We start from the raw sequence: 9,963 nt of genomic DNA, 5'->3' as shown, positions 1-9,963 counted from the left end.
AAAAAGCTAAAGTGGATAGAGAGAAATACTGTTACCTGATGGTACATAGAGGGGATTATAATCATTGTTATGAAACAAGGTGTATGATTTTGTTGAATGTAAAATGATCATATGCCCCACTCAATCCACAATAAAAACCTTAAATTAAAATATATATGTGTGTGTGTGTGTGTGTGTGTGTGTGTGTCAACTTGGCTAGGCCATGATTCCCAGTAAAATAAATAAATAAATAATATTTGTAGAGTACTTGGTGGTTTCACATGCATCCTTTCATTTGACTGTCACACAGTTCTTTGAGGTAGGTATGATGGTGCTATTATCCCTATGTTGTAGATAAAGAAACTAAGACATGAAACTATTTGTGGTAGACTCAACAGCTGAGCTCTGTTCTTTTTAGTTTCATATTATGGAGGATCTGCAAAGCTATTAAGAAATTTTTGGAGTTGTTGTCTTAAGCATCAGAGGATAACTCTAGGTTCTTAAGCAGAGCAGGAATGCTTATAGAATTGATATTTGGCTGAAAGATTGCCCCAAATCACCATTTGCTGGAATACTGAGGGGGAAAGTTGAAGCCAAAGATACAGAGTTTGAACTAGGCATAAATTTATTCTATCAGCTATGCTTGGCAGCTGTCTAGAAGAGCAGAATTTCTCTCAATATGTCTGTTTCACCAAACAACACTTGTGTAAATAAATAATGACCCCAATATTGCATAATCATCAAGACATTTCTTTGAAATTGCTTGAATTCTGAGATTCTGATTTCTTTTTAGTGCCAAAGAAACTGAAACTGGAGTTTCCTCCTTTTCAGAAACCATAGAGTTTTTATCATCGGTTTTAGATCCCATCAATTTCCTATCCAATAGTCATTGTTCCTTTCTTTCTGTTAGCAGAGCCCAGTTTTGTTCAGAGTGACTCTGTACCGAAACTCTGTTAGTCTAAGCTATTAGTTCTCAATCTTGCCTGTATATTAGAATCACCTGGCTAGCTTTTAAACCCACCATAGCTTTTGACCCTCTCTAACTTCATTGGCCTTGGGTTGGTCCCAAGCATCAGTATTTTTTAAAACTCACCAGGTAAATTTGATATAAAGTACAGTTAGATTTGATAACTACTAGTATAAACCAGTCATGGTAACTCACTCGTTTTTGCCATATAACCAATGTAGTTAGCAGTATCAACCTAGAGCAGGTCAATGTGGAGAAAAGCAAAACGATTTGGGGTTCCTGATCAAATGGATGGACAAAGTTGGGGTTGTCCCTTTCCATTTTTCCAAAGTTACTGTGATCATCTTAAAACGATGCAGTGACAAGAATGAGAGCTGTAGTCCACATTCGAAGGGTGTGAGTACAGAGACCATGGGGATCTCTAATGACACTGCTAAGCAAATAGTGCAACGCCAGCAAATTATAGGTGTATTTGTAAGAAAAATAAACCTATATTGTCTAAACCAGTCACCTTGAAGTCAATTCAGACTTTCAACAACCCTAAAGGACAGAGTAAGATTGCGCTTCAGGGATTTGAAGGTTGTAATCTTTAAGGACGCAGACTACTACATCTGTTTCCTGAGGACCAGCTGGTGGGTTCAAACCTCAACATTTTGGTTAGCATCTGAGCACTTAGGTATCGTGCTACCAGGGTTTTCCTTTTTTTCTATTTGTTCAAGCCTTTGTTGGTCAGGCTTTTCTTGTTCTTATAGGAAGGACATTTCTAACCAATATACATGACAAGGGAGTCCTGGTGTGGCACTGTGGGTAATGCATTGGACTGCAAAGTTGATTTGAACTGCAAAGTCAGTGGTTCAAGTTCCCTGGAAATCCTACACAAGGTCACTATGGGTCAGAACCGACTCCACGTCACTTAACAACAACGTACATGACAAGCTAGCACCACTAGTCCTTCCCTTCCTTAGGCTTCATGTTATTCTTCCCCAGATTTCAGACATACATAGAAGTCTAGCACAAACTGTAGCTAAGTTGAAAAGGCTCTAGTTCATTATTTGTTTTTATTGTTAAGTGAGCCTAGTTCCTTATGTTATGTGCCATGGAGTCGGTTCCAACTCATAGACACCTTGTACAGGGTTTCCAAGGCTGTAAATCTTTACAGGAGCAGAAAGCCTCATCCGTCTCCTGCGGAAAAGCTGGTAGTTTTGAATTGCTGACCCTGCGGTTTCAGCCCCATTTGTAACCACTACGCTACCAGAGAAAAACTTCATCTGGGACTTTGATAAAGCCTTAAACTATCACCCAGTGGTCAATCCAGAGCCTGGTCAAACTATAAAACTCAATGTGCAGAAATTCAAAGTACACAGGGAAATTAATGTGGCTGTAATGTTCCTCCACTATTCATCTGTTAGTTTGTCACACTGTGGTGTCTTGTGTGTTGCTGTGATGCCGGAAGCTATGCCACCGGTATTTTAAATACCAGCAGGGTCACGCATGGTGGGCAAGTTCAGTGGACTTTTCAGACTAAGACAAACTAAAATCTGAAGGATCATTTCTTGTTGCTCAATCAGTTCCAACTCATAGCGACCCTGTATAGGGTTTCTGAGGAGCAGCTAGTGAGTTTGAGGTTCAAACCAACCTTGTGGTCAAGTCCTAATTCTACAGTGCCACATCAGGATTCCTGAATGATTGGCCACTTGAAACCTTTATGAATAGCAAGGAAACGTTGTCAGATATAGTGCTGGAAGATGAACATCATATGAATAGCAGTGAATCATTGTCAGATATAGTGCCTGAAGATGAGCCTCTCAGGTTGGAAGGCACTAAAATACAACTGGAGAATACCTGACACTTCAAAGTAGAATTGGCTATAATGAAATGCATGGAGCAAATATTTCAGGACCTTCATTTACTGAATGGAGCATAACTCAAAATGAGAAGAAAGAGCAACAAGCATCCATTAATGATTTGACTCTGTAATATGAAGTATGAGTCTAGAAAAATTGGAATTTACCAAAAATGAAAATGTAATGCATAAAGATTTATATATAAGGCATTAGTGAGCTGACATGGACTATTATTAGCCATTTTGAATGTGACAATCATATTGTTTACTATACCAGGAAGGTCAAATTGAAAAGGAATGGTGTAAACATTCATTGTCAAAAAGAACATTTCAAGATCTATCTTGAAGCACAATGCTGTCTGTGATAGGATGATGCCTATATATCTACAAGAAAGACCAGAGCCCTGGTAGCATAGTGGATGACTGCAAAGTCAGCAATTCAAATCTACCAGTCACTCAGCAGGAAAACGATGAGGCTTTGTGTAAAGATATACAGGCTCAGAAACCCTATACAGGGTTGCTATGAGTAGGGACCAACTGGACAGCCTACAACCACCACTATCACCACAAGGAAGACCAGTTAATGTCACTATTATTCAAATTTACACACTAACCACTAAAGCCAGTGACAATGAAATTGAGGAAGTCTACCAACTTCTAGTAGAATGGAAGGAATACACAGAATCACTGTACCAAAAAGAACTGGTTGATGTCAACCATTTCAAGAGGTAGCACATGATCAAGATCCAATGGGGCTGAAGGAAGGAGTCCAAGGTATACTGAAGGCAATGGCAAAGAAAGAATAAGGCTCCAGGAATTGATGAAACACAAATTTAAAATTTCCAAAAGCTGAAGCAGCATTGGAGGCACTTACTTTTCTATGTCAAGAAATTTGGAAGACAGCTACCAGGCCAACTGATTAGAAGAGATCTCTATCTGTGTCCATTCCAAAGGGAGATGACCCAACAGAGCAGGCATCATCAGACACTATCACTAATATCACATGGAAGTACAAGTTTGCCACTCCTAGGAAATTCTATACAGGGTAGCTATGAGTCAGAACAGACTCGACAGCACTTAACAACAACAAAGATAATTTTTAAATGGCTGCAACAGTACATTGACAGGGAACTGCTAGAGGTTCAAGCCAGAGTCAGAAGAGGACGTGGAACAAGGGATATCATTGTTGACGTCAGATGGATCTTGGCTGAAAGCAGAGAATACCAGAAAGATATCTACCTGTGCTTTATTGACTATACAAAGGCTTTTAACTGTCTGATTATGACAAGCTATGGACAATATTGCTGAGAATGAGTATTCTGTAAAATTTAATTGTGCTCATAAGATATATGTGCATAAACTAAGAGGCAGTCAATTGAACAGAACAAGGGGACACTGATGGTTTAAATCAGGAAAGGTGTACATCAGGGTTGTATTCTTTCATCATACTTATTCAATCTGTATGCTGAGCACATAATCTAAGAAACTGAATTGGAGGAAGACTCATTAACAACATGTGATATGTAGATGATACAACCTTGCTTGCTGAAAGTGAAGAGGACTTAAAATACATATTGATGAAGATCAAAGCCTTCATTATATGCTGCTCCTCAATGTAAAAAAAAAACAAAAATCCTCCCCACTGGACCAATAAATAACATCAATGTAAATGGAGCAAAGATTGAAGTTGTCTTAGACTATATTTTGCTTAGATCCACAATCAACACTCACAGAGCAGCAGTCAAGAAATCAAACGATGTATTACATTAGGCAAATCTGCTTCACAAGACCTCTTCAAAATGTTCAAGAGCAAAGAAGTCAGTTATAAGGCTAAGGTGCACCTGAAACAAACCATGATATTTTTAACAGCCTGATATGCATGCGAAAGTTGGACAATGAATAAGGAATACTGTAGAAGAATTGATGCATTTGAGTAATGGTGTTGGAGGAAAATATTAAAAGTACCATGGACTGACAGAAGAACAAACAAATCTGTGGTGGAAGATGTACAGCTAGAGTGCTTCTTAGAAGCAAGCAAGCATGGCCAGTTCCTGGAGAAGGACATCATGCTTGGTAAAGTGGAGAGTCAGCGAAAAAGAGGAAGCCCTCCAATAAGAGAAATTGATACAGTGGCAGCAGCAATGGGCTCAAACATAACAATGGTGTGGATGGGGTAGGACTGGGCAGTGTTTTGTCCTGTTGTGCATAGGGTCACTGTGAGTCAGAACTGACTTGATGACACACCTAATAACAACAATTCCTGAAACTGGAAGGAAAAAAGGAGACTGCTGCAATACAAATAGCTATTAAACCTCTTGGACAGTGACAGTACTCCTCCAAATATTTCTAGGTATCCCAGAAGTATTTCCAGGTCCATGAACTGGCCCACTCTCTTAGGCGATACTGCCATATATTTTGGGGCGCTTCCACCATTGACTTGGGTAGAAGGTAAATTCTCAGCAGGTCGTTAAATCAGAATGAACCAATCGGAGGTCCTGGTTTTTAACATTATCCCTTTGGGTTTTTTTTGCTGGTGTTATGTGTTCTTTTCCTTTAGATATCCTTGTCTTTTCCCCTCTACTCTCTCTCTCTCTCTCTTTTTTTTTTTAATAGGCTTTATTGTTGGCACAGTTTCAGGTTTACAAAAAAATTGTACCGAACATGCAGAGTTACCAAGCCCCCCACTCTCTCTCATTCCCACATTGTTTCTCCTATTAACATCCAGCACTCCTGTGGTTCATTTGTTATATTGATGAATCAATATTGATACAACATGTCACATTAGGGTTCACTCTTTATGCTGTATGGTCCTATGGACTTCCCTGTCTTTTTAAGCATGTAACTCAGTCTACATACTCATGGTTTAATAAATATTAGTAATATTAATAAAATATTAGATTAGCAATGTGCTGGAAAAGATTTAAATATGGAATAAGGCCAATTAATTTCATCATTAACGCTTCTCACTTCTCATTCTCTGAATAAATGGCTCAACTCACCTCTTCCTCCACCCACACACACATTAAAAAACACATACATTTATAGATTTTTAAAAGCCTTTCTCAGCCCATCTTTCCTCTCCTGCTGGGCACACTTAATCTCACTCATGATAGAAGTATTAAATTATCCTGTGGAGACATTGCCAGCCTTGTTAAGCTCTGGTGGTGTTTCTGTTAGGGAGAGAAGGCAGTTGGCACCAGATGGTCAGGTGGAAGGTCTTCGATTATTTCTGTTCTTGCAGAGGTTCCCTTTTTTTCTGCATTTCATACATGACAATTATTGAAAGCTTCTCCCTCTTGACATTTTAATGTCAGTTTTTCATACTGGATGCAAATAAATATTAAAGGGAACTCAGATAAGTAACACTGCTACCATGAGTAACGTAACTGATTTTATTGTAGTTTGGGTTCAGGTTTACAAAGTAAATTTGGTTTCTATTTAATAGTCTATGCACTTTTATTATTTTTTTCATGACATTAATTGCAGTCCTCTCAATGTAACAGCATTCTTCCCCCTACCTCTCTGGTTTCCCTGTTTCCATTTGTCCCTCTGAGCTTTGTTTTGGGGCTAATCCTTGCCTATAAGTCTCCTATGGTTAATTGTACTGCGGAGTACATCCCTCCTTGGTCTTACTATACGCTTTGTAGGCCTATCTGTTGTTTAACTAGGAGACCTTGTGTCATCATGGATAAAATATTCAGCTGTGAACTGAATGGTTGGTGATTCAAATCTACCAGTTGCTCCACAGGAGGAAGATGAGGCAGTCTGCGTCCACAGATTTCATCTCAGAACCCCTATGGAGCAGTTCTACCTTGTCCTAAAGGGTCACTGTGAACCGGAATCTACTGGACAGCAGTGGGCTTGGTTGGCTTTATTGTTTGGCTGACCATTGATCCCAGAGGGTTGGTGGGGTTTCCAGGCTTAAAGGATGTCTAAGGGTGGTAGTCTCTGGGATTCTGATTTCTAGCCTCCTATACTGTAAGAATGGAGGTCTGGTAGCATAGTGGCTACAAGTCAGGCTGTTAACCTCAAGGTTAGCAGTTTGAAATCACTAGTGGTTCTGTTGGAGAAAGATGAGGCTTTTTGTTCCCGTAAAGATTTATAACCTCAGAAAAGCACTGTGGTCGCTATGAGTCAGAGTCAACTCCACAGCACACAACTACCACCACAAATATAGATTTGTTTGTTAAAGTCATCCACTTGGTGGTATTTCTGTTACAGTAGCATTAGATAACTAAGACAGAGTTCAAATTCAAATATTCCTTCTCAAACGTGCTCTTCCTCAAGATGTTCGATATGTCATCACTAGCTACTTACTATGGAATTAGGGAATCATCCTTGATTTCTCCCTTTCCTTTGCTTCCATAAACAGGAAACCAATTCCTGAGGCTTAGCCTCCTATTTGCCTCTGTAAGGTACCCAAGTCTCTCTATCCTTGCCCACTTCTCTTAATTCTCTTTGCTATCACCTTTCACTTCCTGCAGTAGTACCCCACGCAGTTTCCCTGCTTTCAGTCTTCTCCCCTCTGGCCTCCACACTGTAGCCAGACTCTGAACATGTCACTACTCTGTCCTCCCTATTTTACAGTTCTCTGATTCCTGGTATTTTTCGAACTCCTATACCACAAGAACTAAGAGGATGGTGCTACAATCCATTCTAACCTTGTCTCCCTTGTACATTTTGTACTATGTACCTGACACATAATAACCAGTAGCCATTGAGTTGGCTCCAAGTCATGGTGACTTCAAGTCTGTCAGAGTAGAACAGTGCCTCACAGGGTTTTCAATAGCTGATTTTTCAGATGTAAATTTTAAGGCCTTTTTTTCCCAGGAGCTTTTGGGCCTCCAAACTCAAAGCAGTAAGGCACCGTAACTGTTTACAACATTCAGGAACTTCTGGCACATAATACAGGTGTTCAATAAATATGACCTGTGTTCACCTCCTCTGATTATAAGTTATTTACAGCAGATCAAACCTTGGCATATTCTAGGTATCTGAGACCTCTGGAAGGAGTTGTGGTGACATTGTGGGTTAAGCATTTTTCTGCTAACTGCAAAGCTAGTGGTTCAAGCCCACCAGCCACTCTGCAGAAAAAAATGCTGTCTTCTCCCATAAAGATTTACAGTCTCCATTTAAAAAAAAGATTTATAGGAAACACTATACAGGGTCAGGAGTCCTGGTGTGGTGCTGTGGGCTAATGCACTGGACTGCAAAGTCGGTCTGAACCGCAAGGTCAGTGGTTCAAGCTCACTAGCTGCTCCTATGAAAACCTATGCAGGGTCACTATGGGTCGGAACTGACTCCTTGGCACTTAACAACTATACAGGATTGCTATGAATCGGAACCAGCTTGATAGTACTTAACAATGACAACAAGAGTCAGAAAGGACTGCATTCTGGGCTGTGGGTGTTGGGTTTGGGGTTTCTGGAAGCACAGAGGAAGAAACAGGATATGATTAGATGTTGTATGAGTTGGAGGTCTTAAATGAAAATTATTGGACACTGCAATATAATAGTACCAGTGGATTGTGTTGTTAGGTGCCAACAAGTTGGTACTGATTCATAGCGACCCTATGTACAACAGAACGAAACACTGCAATTGTTGCTTTGCTTGAGTCCACTGCTGCTGCCACTGTGCCAATCCATCTCTTTTTCTTTGATCCTCCACTTTACCAAGAATGATGTACTTCTCCAGGAACTGGTCCTTCCTGATAATATGTCCAAAGTATAGCAGATGAAGTCTGGCTATCCTGCCTTCTAAGACGCATTCTGGCTGCCCTTCTCCAAGACATATTTGTTTGTTCTCCTGACAGCCCATGATACTTTTAATATTCTTATTCAACACCATAATTCAAATATATCAATTCTTCTACAGTCTTTCTTATTCACTGTCCAACTTTCACATGCATACGAGGGTACTGAAACTTCCCTGACTTGGGTCAGGCACACCTTGGTCTCAAACTGACACCTTTATTTTTTCTAACACTTTAAAAAGGTTTTGTACAGCAGATCCGCCTAAATCACTTGATTTCTTGACTGCTGCTGGTAGATCCAAGCAAAATGAAGTCTTTCACAATCTCAATCTTTCAACCACTTATCAGAATGTTATTTACTGGTCCAGTAGTGAGGATTTTTTTTTTTTTCTCTTTACATTGAGGTGCATCCCATACTGAAAGTTGTGGTCTTTGTTCTTCATCAGTAAATATTTTAAAGTCTTCTTCGCTTTCAGCAAACAAGGTTGTATCATATTGCAAGTTGTTAATGAATCTTCCTCCAATCCTGATGCCAGTTTTTTCTTCATATAGTTCCAGCTTCTCAGGTTATTTGCTGTAGTACTGGTGTGGCGCTGTGGATTAATTGCAAAGTCATTTGAACCGCAATTTTGCTGGTTCAAGCTCATCAGTCCTATGCAGGGTCACTATGAGTCCAAAACGACTCAACGGCATTAAACATTTGTATGGTCAATACATATTGATAAGTGCCGTGGAGAGGGTTTCAACTATAGCGATCCTGTAGAGGATTTCCAAGGAGCAGTTGGTGGGTTTGAGCTGCTGACCTTGTGGTTCACGGTCCAGGGCTGATTTTACACACGAGGAGTGGTAAATATATCCCAAGATAACTTCGTGATGAAGCTGTAGGCCAAAATTATCCTCGTGGCCCTTTACAAATGGCTTCACTTTTCTGAACTTGTTTCCTGATCTCGTTGCGAGAGACAAAACTTAAATCACTTTACCTATGAGAAATCACGGGCCTCTGGGTTACGTAGGGACTGGCGCGAACCTGTGCGCCTGCGCAAAAAGAAGGGCTTTAACTCCGCGCTTCCGGCGGCCACCAGGGGAGGCGGGACCTGGCCAATTCCCGCTGTTTGGTCCCGCCATTGGCGGGCGGTTTGAATGACGGAAGTGACGTTGGCTCGGCGATGGCAGCCCCGCAGGCGCACAAACGGCTGTTGGGAACCTCAGTGTCCGTGGCTGTCCGGGCATACTTCTGCTGGGGTCCAGTTCCTTACTCTGGATCCCCATTCTCAGGTGAGTGATGTCTCGTCTTTCTTGCAGTTCTGGGCGTGCACGACTCCCAGCGGCCCTGGAGCTGTGAATAAGCTTAGACTCAAGAGGATGCCACAAAGGGCCGCGTTGCGAGCCTAGCACGGCCCGTGAGTCTCAGGCTTCAGCAAG

The 9,963-nt window shown here is 40.8% G+C and overlaps 1 pseudogene; it reads right to left on the bottom strand.

Annotated features, from left to right (window-relative positions):
• Positions 1-9,666, bottom strand: part of LOC102824514 — a 14,950-nt pseudogene extending 5,284 nt beyond the window's left edge.
• Positions 9,667-9,963: the final 297 nt, after the last annotated feature.

Source organism: Chrysochloris asiatica, unplaced genomic scaffold (genome assembly GCF_000296735.1).
Source record: "Chrysochloris asiatica unplaced genomic scaffold, ChrAsi1.0 scaffold00163, whole genome shotgun sequence".
In the NCBI taxonomy this organism is placed as follows: Eukaryota; Metazoa; Chordata; class Mammalia; order Afrosoricida; family Chrysochloridae; genus Chrysochloris; species Chrysochloris asiatica.
Note: the sequence above shows the minus strand (reverse complement) of the source record. Positions and strands in the feature narration are given on the sequence as shown.